This window comes from Cyanistes caeruleus, chromosome 5, assembly GCF_971803275.1.
Source record: "Cyanistes caeruleus chromosome 5, bCyaCae1.hap1.1, whole genome shotgun sequence".
In the NCBI taxonomy this organism is placed as follows: domain Eukaryota; kingdom Metazoa; phylum Chordata; class Aves; order Passeriformes; family Paridae; genus Cyanistes; species Cyanistes caeruleus.
Window position 1 is genome coordinate 3,297,587 of NC_141705.1, and position 11,830 is coordinate 3,309,416.

The 11,830-nt window shown below is 51.7% G+C and overlaps 1 long non-coding RNA gene across 1 annotated transcript; it reads left to right on the forward strand.

The window, feature by feature from the left end:
* Positions 1-5,776: 5,776 nt before the first annotated feature.
* Positions 5,777-8,936, forward strand: LOC147652862 (uncharacterized). The gene is made up of 3 exons (XR_015286958.1): positions 5,777-5,968; positions 7,251-7,693; positions 8,207-8,936. It is a non-coding gene; the product is annotated as an uncharacterized LOC147652862 (long non-coding RNA).
* Positions 8,937-11,830: the final 2,894 nt, after the last annotated feature.

Below are 11,830 nucleotides of genomic sequence, written 5' to 3' on the forward strand. Positions count from 1 at the left end.
ACATTTGGGATGTGCATCCTGGTGAGGCTTTTCATGGCCTCACCTTTTCATGGGGGCTTATGTGTGATGATCCTGCTGTTCAGAGCAAAGTGAGCTGCTTTGCTGATTTGGAGCAAGCTACCCAGGCAGAGTCTTGTTTGTGGAATTAATTTGTTTGTGCTGTACCTTTGCTATGCCCCAAAACATCACTCATATTTCAGGGAGAGACCTGTGTTCTGCTGAGGATGACATTTTCCATGGTCCAGGGCCATGTGTGATTTCCCTGTGGGTCTGTTCACAGCTCACAGAGAACATCACCTCTGGGAATCCTGGTGCCCCAGGAACTGCTGACAGTCTGGAGAACACCAAAGGCTCCTGTGGATGTCAGAAAACTCAGAACTGGGTTAGTTTGCATCTCTATCTTTTCTCCCAGTGAGATGACAACTGATGGTACAGAGATGGGGCAGAGAGGACCTTCTCTGACCGAGGTTGTGCATGTAGGACTTTATCTGGAGCACATGAAGGGTATCATGCCCTTTGTCTGAGTGGAAAATGGGCTCCTCTGCTTTTTTTCTTTTCCCATTTTGATCCATCCATCCATCCATCATCCATCCATCCATCATCCATCCATCCATCATCCATCATCCATCCATCCATCCATCCATCCATCCATCCATCCATCATCCATCCATCCATCCATCCATCCATCCATCATCCATCCATCATCCATCCATCATCCATCCATCCATCATCCATCCATCCATCCATCATCCATCCATCCATCATCCATCCATCCATCCATCCATCCATCATCCATCCATCCATCCATCCATCCATCATCCATCCATCCATCCATCATCCATCCATCCATCCATCATCCATCCATCCATCATCCATCCATCATCCATCCATCATCCATCCATCCATCATCCATCCATCCATCATCCATCCATCATCCATCCATCCATCCATCCATCATCCATCCATCATCCATCCATCATCCATCCATCCATCCATCCATCCATCCATCCATCCATCATCCATCCATCCATCCATCCATCATCCATCCATCCATCATCCATCCATCCATCCATCCATCATCCATCCATCCATCCATCCATCCATCCATCATCCATCCATCATCCATCCATCATCCATCCATCCATCCATCATCCATCATCCATCCATCATCCATCCATCATCCATCCATCCATCCATCCATCCATCCATCATCCATCCATCCATCATCCATCCATCCATCCATCCATCCATCATCCATCCATCCATCATCCATCCATCCATCCATCCATTCATCCATCCATCCATCATCCATCCATCCATCATCCATCCATCCATCCATCATCCATCCATCCATCATCCATCCATCATCCATCCATCATCCATCCATCCATCATCCATCCATCCATCATCCATCCATCATCCATCCATCCATCCATCCATCATCCATCCATCATCCATCCATCATCCATCCATCCATCCATCCATCCATCCATCCATCCATCCATCCATCATCCATCCATCCATCCATCCATCATCCATCCATCCATCATCCATCCATCCATCCATCCATCATCCATCCATCCATCCATCCATCCATCCATCCATCCATCATCCATCCATCATCCATCCATCATCCATCCATCCATCCATCATCCATCATCCATCCATCATCCATCCATCATCCATCCATCCATCCATCCATCCATCCATCCATCCATCCATCATCCATCCATCCATCATCCATCCATCCATCCATCCATCCATCCATCCATCCATCATCCATCCATCCATCATCCATCCATCCATCCATTCCTCCTTTCAGGTGCCCCAGGGCAGCTCTGTTTCAGGTGCTGCCTGTCTACAGGGAGAGCTGGGATCTGTCATTAACACACTCCTTGTTTTTCTAAGACTTTGCCTCTAATTACTGATAACTCTGCCAGACTCTACTCCTTTTTCCCCAGGCTGGCTGGCTGCCTCCAGGCTGAAATGTTTTTGGAAAATTTCAGCTAAAATAGTTCAGCATTTTGCAAGAATTAGATTAGGAGGAAAAAAAACCCAACTCTTTTGCTGCAGTTGGGTGGGAAGCTTCCAGCTGTTTTCTGCAGCCATTTCATCCCTGGTGTGCATCCAAGGGGGCCCTGAAAGCCGGGGGCAGGGAAGATCCTTGAATTCACTGAGCCAGCTGAGCCTGCCAAGGATGGGACTGTCCTTGAGCAGATCCTGTCCTTGTCTGGCAGCCACTCGCCTCTGCTGGCCATGGGCCTGCTGTGTCTGCTTCTGGTAGAGCAAGGCTGCTCCTTCCTGCACTGCTCCAGCAGGGAAAGGGGAGACAGGGCTGCTGGAGACTGCCCTGGAGCTCTTTACCTCTTCCTGAAATCCCTTATCAGTCCCAGAGAAGTTTGTATTATGTGTGTTCTGTGGACCCAGCACTTCTTCTCTCCCTAAAGATCAATTCAGCTGAGGCAAAATTGCCCTGGGGAGATGCCATGGGGCACCCTGTGGAGCTGGTAGATTTAGCAGAGGACCTTCAAGGTGCTGAAGCTGCTCTGGAACAGCAGGTGAGGTATCCCAGCCCAACACCTCTGCCCCACTGCACAGCTCAGCCAAGCCCCGGTGTCCTAATCCGTGTCCTGTAGTGGCAGGATGGGACTGTAACGCTGTGCCAGGATGGGTTCAGAGTCTGTGACCCTCCCTGGAGCCTCGGGGGTCTTCATTTTGTCTCATTTGCTACATCTTGTTCCTCATGCAAAGGGGATGTTGATGGATGAGAAACTTGACCCAGCCATGAGCACTCACAGCCCAGAATCCAGAACCAGAACCCAGAACCAGAACTGTGTCCTGGGCTGATCCCCCAGCGTGGGCAGCAGGGGAGGGGGATTCTGTCCCTGAGCCCTGCTCAGGTCAGACCCCACCTGCAGAGCTGCCCCAGCCCTGGGGCCAACAGCAGGAGGATGTGGAGCTGCTGGAGAGAGTCCAGAGGAGTCCAGGAGATGCTCCAAGGGCTGGAGCCAGGCTGGGAGAGCTGGGGGTGTTCATCTGGAGAAGAGAAGGCTCCAGAGAGACCTCAGAGCCCCTTCCAGGGCCTAAAGGGGCTCCAGGAGAGCTGGAGAGGGACCTGGGACAAGGGATGGAGGGACAGGACACAGGGAATGGCTTCCCACTGCCAGAGGACAGGGAGAGATGGGATATTAAGAAATTTTTCCCTGTGTGTGTGGGCAGGCTCTGGCACAGGGTGCCCAGAGAAGCTGTGGCTGCCCCTGGATCCCTGCAAGGACCCAAGCCTGGGTTGGATGGGGCTTGGATCCATCTTCTCTACTGGAAGCTGTCCTTGACCATGGCAGGGTCTTGGAACAAGATGGACTTTAAAGGTCCTTCCAACCCAAACCATTCCATGATTGCCTGACTCCACCACACTCCTGTCCCTGCAGGGTGCCATGGGCTGCACTCTGGAGGACAAGGGAAAGGCTGGGACACACCCTGTCCACCCCTCCTGTCCTAGGACACCTCATGTGGCACTTCTGGGCTGTCCCCAAGTGTCTGTCCCTACACCCTCTGTCACGAGGGGCTCGTGCTCTGCAGGGCGTGCAGACAGCTGTGCAAACAACCCCATCTGGCCCTCAGCTTACACTGAAAAATCAAAGGGAGTTTTGAGCCTGACTCAAACAAAGTAAATAAACAGAAGAACCTCCCCTCCACTGAAAACACAGACTGGGAAAAAAATAAAAAAAATAAAAAAAAAAAAGGAAATCTGACCCAAACCAGAAGAGTTCTTTTGCTTTTGTTTCTAGGCCTAACCCTGTTTTGATTTAGTACTGCTGGTGTGAATAAGCTGTGGCAGATGTTGTCTTTTATTCATCTGTTGTGTATTTTTTCTTCTTTTATTTTTGTCTGGCTAGAGGGATTTGCCAAATTCATGAGTTCTTCTGGCCACTTTAATGCACTTTTTTTCAGTGGAAAAGGCAGAAGGAGCCAGACCCTGTTAGATGAAGGTGCAGTGGCTCACGTAGGACCCTGGTGCAGGCACAGACTGTAGTCCTGTCCCAGCTTTGGCCTCCAGATGCTGCTCAGGAAGGGTGTTCCTGTCCCTCTGTCCCTCTCTGTGCTATCAGCCAGCCCCTGAGGCTCTCTGTGAAGGCAGCAGGAATCCCTGATGGCTCATCCCACCCCAGGTCCTGCTGGGCAGGCACTGCCAGGCCTTGCCATTCCTCTTCTGGATTTAACCTACCTTGGTACTCCACGGGGTGCACAGGTGAGATGGCCTGAGGAGTGACCTCTCCCTCTTCTTTACATGGTCTTGATGAAAGACGACTTGAGAGAAGGGGGAAGGTGGCTCAGGCTGTTTTTCAGGTTCATTTCTGTGGTGCAGGTTAATAAATACAGCTGGGCTTTGCTAATGCATAATTGAGTCTGGGACAAACCACGGTCACTTCAGTTTTGCAGCTGTCCTGAAGGAAGGAAGGGAGAATATCTGGCAACAAGAGGGAGCTCCTGAAGCCTTGGCCATGGCATTTGGCCTGACATTAAATAGGACTGGACCTTCCTTTGGCAAAAGGAACAAATCATCCTCCTTCCTCCAGTCCTGCTATCCCTGGGCTGTCCCATGGCCCTTCAGGCTTAGGAGGAAAAGTGAAATGATGGGAAATTTGGAAAAGAGTAGAATCAGAGAATTAGGGAATCACAGACTGGTTTGGATCGGAAGAAACTTTCAAAGATCTCTTGTTCCACCCCTCTGCCCCAGGAAGGGACACTTCCACTGTCCCAGGTTTCTCCCAGCCCCGTCCAACCTGGCCTTGGACACTTCCAGGGATCCAGGGGCAGCCACAGCTTCTCTGGGCACCCTGTGCCAGGGCCTGCCCACCCTCACAGGGGATACCTTCATCCTAATATCTAATTTAAATATCTCCTTTGTTAGTTAAAACTCTTCCCCTTGTCCCATCCTTACCTGTCCATGTAAAAAGTCACTCTCCCTGTTTTTCAGAAGCCCTCTTTAGGTACTAGAAGGTGCTAGAAGTTCTCCCTGGAGCTTTTCCTTTCTCCAGACCAAACAGCCCTGGGGGAGGACAGCACAGATGAGCACAGGGGCCATGGCTGATGTGAGGAAATTTGTTGTGAGAAGCAGAAACCAAAATGAAACCACACCAGGAGAGGACCCTGCAGCACACCCAGCTGCCTCCCAACCAGGGATGTGAAGTGTGGGGCAAGGAGGGGGAAAAAAGGCACCAGGAATTTTTTTAAATATAGCTCTGACAGAGAAAGAAACTGAGACAAGCTGCCCTGGCTTGCTGGGTGGCTTTTGCTGGGTATTGCTTGGTCAGGGTGTTCCTGGGGGAAGCTCTGCAGGGCTAGCAGGAACCTACAGGGATCCCAATAAACCCCATGTGCTCCAGCAAGATCAAGGTGAGCACTTTCCCAGCTCAGGGAGGAACTGCACGAGGGATTTACATTACATTTTTTGCTTTCCAGGCTCTTTGTCTAGAAAAACCAACAAATTTTGGGGCAGTGGGAGCAGGTAGCAGAAGAAAATGGATGTGTGGATGAAATTTTTCTGTCGTGAAACCGGATCAGAGTGTGCCCTCACAGCCCAAGTGTTTCTGGGCTCCTGTTCCACACTTCTGGGTAAACAGGATGTTGATATAATTAGCTTTCCTGTCATCAAGCCTATAGTAGCTGTACAGTGGAAAAAACCCTCCTGGCAGTGTTGGGCCATTTTGCTATGGAAAGATCCAGCATCTGATTTCATCTCCCTCCTTCCGAGCTGTAGGTGGGACATCCCAGAGGTCTCCTGCTCCATCTCTTTAACACTTTGCCTTCCTCCCCATCCCTGTTTGAGCCTGAGAGGTGGGAGAAAAGACACCTGGAGAAAAAAGTTGTCTTGGAAGATGATTCCTGCGAGGGTGGGTTTGGGCTGTGTGTGGAGAGCAGCTCTGCCATGTGAGGAGCTGCCTCTGCTGCTGCTGCTGGAGACGAGGTGGGTGCTTGTGGGACAGGGCAAACCTATTTGCCATGGATTTGTGTGGGGATGGTGGGAGCAAAAGGCCCTGCAAATACCCCTGATGTGGAAAAGAAACAATCTGTGTCTCCTGAAGGAAAGGCTGAGCTTTGAATCTTCCCCCCAGGCAGATGGGATGTAAACCACCCCAAACTTTTGGTGTGATGACAACTGCAAATGCAACAATAAGCGTTGAAATGTGAAATAAACCAGCAAAACCAAACAAGAAAAACCTCCTCCCACCTAAAACGTTGCATTTTAGGAGGATGCAAAATGGGGTGTGTACAGAACCTCAGCCCTTCTCCAACTCCCTGAGCTGGGAAAGGCAATGAACCCTCCTGAAGCATTTATCTATAAATTGTGTAATTTTGGGGGGGAAGGAATACAAGTCTGTCCAAATATTCCTGACTGCCTGAGGCCTGGAGGCAGTGGGCAGAGCCCTGTAAGGTTTACAGAGGAGTGGGTACGTGCCCATATCTTCCAAATGATGTCCTTGCCTTGTAGCTACACTGGGGCAGGAAAGGGACAAAACCAAGTGGAATGAAAGCTCCTGGGTGGCCCCCAAAACTCCCTTTGGGCCAGGAAGAAGCATCCCAACCCTTGACATGAGGCTGAGTGGAGGCTGCTTGGGTTTAAGCCCTGTAGGGCTTTATGTTCATGGCCTGGTGGGGAAGGAGTTTATGCGAGCCAGGATCACACCTGGATGTGGCGTGAGGAGGGTGGGACCTTGGGTGGGCTCTGGGGTGCCTCAGTTTCTGTGCAGATATTGGGTTTCAAAGGATTCACTGCCCTCAGACCTGCTCCAGGCCTCACCCTGTTGGGACAAGCAGGATGGATCTTGCCTGGGCAGGGATGTTGTGGCACTGGGACTGTTCCTTCCTGGGCAGCAACACCTTCATGAGGGGAACCATGGGGTTAAACTGGTGCAGTTCTCAGCCTGCCTATGCTGAGGGTCTTGCCTGAGCCCCTGCTGTGCCACCTTCCCCATTGCTGGTGGAAAGCTCTGTGGAGCTGAGCACTGTGCCCTCCATGGGGGCACTCCCAGTACCCCAGGTCTGGTTCCTCCCTGCTGTGGGGCAGAGGCTGGGGCCAGGCTGAAGGGCTGTCCTGGCCTCTCTTCACCCCAGCACGATGGAAACAGCATGGGTTGTGCTGCTGCTCCGCAGGATCCTGCCCAGGGCTCAGCCCTGCCTGCTCTCGAAACACGAGGAGCCGCTTGACCCTGACAACTCGGTGCTCTCCCTCTTTATTTTCCTCGCAGAGACATCCCTCAGGGTTTTCCCAAGCTACAATAAAACCAGAGAGCCCTTGGATTACAAAACAGCACCACAGCCACATCTTTCTCCTGCGCTGTTCTCCTACTCCCTGCCCTACCAGCTCCCCCCAGCACTGTCAGACCAGCTGGAGCCACTGGCACTAAAACACCCTCCAGGACCATCCCTGGGATCCCAGCCAGCCACGACACTTGAGCTGGGCTCAAGAGCTGCAGGGCAGAAGCAGCAGCCAAATTTTTGGAGGTTCAGGCTGGAGGTCTGCCTGCAGAGGCTTTGAAGCACAGAAGTGAGCGCTCCAGCTGAGAGCAAACCTCACCCTCCCACTCCCACACTGCCAGCAGAACTTTGTGTCCTGGTGGGTCTTCTGTCTTTCCCAGAGGTGAAAACCCCCTGGAAACACCAGCTAGAAGCACTTCCTGAGTTACTTCAGGTAAAATCTGACCTCACCATTGTCAATGTGTCCTTCTGAAAACAGGAGAGGTGCTCCTGGGCACAGGGGCTATCTCCTGAGGGCCAAATTTCCTTATCCATTTGCTGGTCAAGCATCTTGCAGTGTTCCCTAAGGAAGGAAAGGTTTACAAAGGCCCACACCACCACTGTCTGCGACCAGAGAGGAGGGAGAACCAGCTCAGCTGGAAATGATACCTGTGAAAGAGGGGAGGCAGGTGGAAGGAATCTTGTGACTGTAAGAACGTGCAAAGTCTGAGCTAGTTCAGCAGGTCTCAGTGGGGTGGTGACCCTAATCTGGCTTTCATCCTGGGTTTGCAGCTCAAGCCAGGCAAGCTTGTGGAGTCTCCTGCAGCAGGAGGTCAAATCCAGAGCCTGTCTGCTGTGGAGGCCCTGCTGAAGAGCCAGGACATTGCTGCTGCTGTCAGCAGGGCCTGCAGCAGTTCATACACAAACCATTATTACCTCATTTAATTTGTTTTTCTTCCAAATAAAGTGGCAATGTGCTGGTCTCGAGGGCATTTCCCCCCATCCCACCAGGAGTGGCCTTGAAGAGCTCTGAGTGCATCATCTCCAGAACATCCCGACCCAGAGGTTAATTCCATGTGGTGCCAGGGCCATTGAAGAAAACTCAAATTTCCTCAAAAGGAACCTGGTTCCTCTCTCCCCCTGCATCACATCCATTGGTTATGGAAAGCAAAGGCACCATGTGCTCCCCTGGGATTCAGGCCAGGTCTGCACATCTGGGGATGATTCCTCGTGCAGGAGGGTGAAGAAATAAAGTGTGGATTCATACAAGGGGGAGCAGCCTGGTGCTGGTGTCATGCTGAGTCTTGAATTATCTCCTCGTACCAGAGAAGGGCAGGAGTTATCCTGGCCAGGGACTGCCAGGGCCCTGAGCTCACACGCTGCTTTTTCCCTTACAAGGTCTCTCACTGGTTTCCAAAGCCACACGAGGTCCCTGAGACATTTGTTTCATACAGTTCCAGAATGGGGTGGAAGGCACTTCAAACACCATCCAGTTCCAGCCCCCTGCCATGGGCAGGGACACCTTCCACTAGACTAGATTGCTCCAAACTCCATCCAGCCTGGCCTTGGACACCTCCAGGGATGAGGAGCCCACCTTACAGCTCAAAAGAGGGCTTGGGTCAGGGGATGGGGAGCTGGGACTTGGCTCTGCCCCTTCCCAGTGCTGATGTCCCTGGAATGTGAAGTCACCACTCGTTTCAATGCCATGGACACTCCTGGGACAGCTCACACTGTCACAACGCTGGCTTTGTGACCCAGCAAGAGGAGTTTTGCTCACTGTAGAGTCTCCCTTGCTGTCTCACACAAACCAAGGTTTTCTGAAGGCCTGAGCAGCCCCTTGGCAGCAATGTCACAGCCCATGATCCTTCCTGAGGGCACGGAAGCTTCACATGGATGCTTGCATGGGAACTGACCTTTCCTAAAGCTGGATTTAGAATCCGTTTTTAGTGTAAATGCATAAAAAGAAGACAGCCTTCCTTCCTTGGGTGGGACTCTTTCCCTTCCAGCCACATGCCTTTGTGTGCCTGTGGGTATTAATGTTCATGAGAGATAATATCCCCAAAGCCATCGGCTGGCGTCAGAGCTGCAGAACTTCCCTGCTGGCCTGCAGTAAAAACAGGCACTTGGGAAGGTAAAACGCCAGGATTTCCAAGTTCCTTAACTTCCAGTCACATTCCCCACAGATTAGATGATTTCCAGGGAGGTGACACAGGTGTGTGGGCTGCTCTTCGGGGCTGAGGTGGCACCAGGACTTGAGGGTCCTGAGCCCATCACCGAGCACTGTGCAAGCCCTGCAGCTGGAAGGGGGTGATGCTGAAGGGAACCACCCCTGACATTTCTGAGATCAGCAGGAGAGGTGAAGGAGAGTGTTTGTCATATGTGAAAACAAGGCATCTGAGCATTTCTGAGGGCTCCTGATGGGCTTTTTGGAGCTTGTGTCACATTTATGGCTCAGTCACCTTTGCTGAGGTGTTCTGCTCATGTGGCTGGATGGAAAGATGTAATCCCAGCTGTAACCCCAGCTGTAATCCAGCAGGAAAGGGCTCCACAAGGTGCCCAGCTGCAGGTGTCTCTGCCCTCAGAGATATCCCTGGTGCCAGGCTCTGAGGGCATGAATAAACCATGGCCATGACCAGCTTCATTTGCAGCCTCCACACCACCCACGGGCCCTGGAGCTCTATTTAACCTCAGCCTGGGGCAGTCAGAGTTACTTAGGAAGTGTATGGGTCTTGTGCATGTCCATTAGCTGTTTAGATTTTTTGGTTTGGTTTTTTTTGTTTGTTTGTTTTGGTTTTTTTTGCTGTCTTGAGACTTTTCTTTTTCCCCATGTCTCTTGGATGCCTTCCAGCCTTGACTGGAGTTCAAGATCCTGCACAAACCCCCTGGTACCTTGTTTGCTGGCACTACCAGCTCCCTGTGCAGGATCCAGGTGTGGGCTGAGGTGCTGAGGGACAGGGAATGCCAGCACGCTGCCTTTGGGTGTCCCAGGGTAGGGGAGGATACAGCAGGAGGTGCCTCTGTTGCCTTCAGGGTTTGGAACTGGATGACCTTTAGGGTCCCTTCCCACCCAGACCATTCTAAGGTTCTGTGGTGCTCCTGGGGCTGAGCCCTTCTGCCAACACCTTGCACCAAGATCTGACATCCCAAGTGTTTTAACATCCAGTTCTGCTCTGTGAGTGACAGCTGCGTGGGCCCGTGTCCCAAAATGAGCGAGGAGCCAAGGGAGGCTGGCCAGAAAACCGTCTGTGCTCTGCAGGGTGGGATCACAAGCACTGTAACTTGGCCAAGAGCCACCCAGAGCTGAACCAGGGCCATGCTCCTGTCACCAGCTGGCCCTGGCACAGCTGGCAGGTGCCCCTGGGCTTTCCCAGGGTGCTGGTTTTGGTTCAGGGTTTGTAATGTGAGACAGCACAGCTGAATTTTGCCTGCTCTGGGGTCGAGTTCCTGAGAGGGGCAGGTAGCTCGGGCTGGAGCTGCTGGGTATGAGCACTGAGGGGTCAGAGCTTTGCAGTGGGGCAGTCAGCAGAGCCCAGGGATTGAGGGCAGTGGGACTTGTGTCTCAGGATGTTTGACAGCCTTGTCCAAATGCTCCTTGAGCTTTGTCAGGCTTGGGGCTGTGGTCACTTCCCTGTGGAGCCAGTGCTCCAAATACCCTCTGGGTGAAGAACCTTTTCCTGATATCCAACTGAATTTCCCTGCCACAGCTTCACACTGTTCCCTCAGGTCCCTCAGATTTCACCTCCATCTCCTTTTCTCCAGGCTGGATAAGCCAAGTGCCCTCAGCCACTCCTCATTTGGCTCTTCCAGACCCTTCAGGCTCTTTATGGCCCTGCTTTGGATGCTCTTTAATACCTGTATAACTTTATATATTTCTGTATTCATGTCCTGCCTTCCAAGCCTGTAAAAGCCTCCCCAGATCCCCCCTCTCACCCTTCTAACACCACTGAGGGTGTTGTCCTTCTTCACACACCTCCCCTCCTATTCCAGGTGACTTAGTGCCACAGTAGGAGAGGAGGCTGCAGAACTTGCCTCCAACATGCAGTGGCTTAAGGAGGGAAAGCAGCTGTCCTTACCTTTACTGTCCCATCCCTCACATGTGACACTGTCCCTCAAACCCCTTGGAAACCTACAGACCCTGATTTCCTGTGGCATAGATCAGATTGAGTCCTAGAGCTGATTTGTCCCTTGTGTGCCTGAGCAGCCAGGGAGGGTGAGGAGGGGGAGTTTCACCAAACCAAGGCATCTCCCACAGATTTACAGTCAGCATCTTTGTTTTACCTCAATGTAGATTTTTTTTCCCCTCTGTGTGAGTACTCTGACAAAGCTGAAACAGACCTAAGGAGGGAATGTGTTTCATAGAATCACAGAATGGTTTGGGTTAGAAGGGACCTTCAAGACCATTTTGTTCCACCCCCCTGCCATGGCAGGGATATCTTCCACTAAACCACGTTGTTCCAAGCCCTGTCCAGCCCAGCCATGATTTATTGTGGAAATCATCTATAAATAATGAAATTTAATACCTCAAAATCTTCAGAAATAACTTCAGCAGTGAGTTCCACAGATTAACAATGGGTTGGAAGTAAAACCTTTT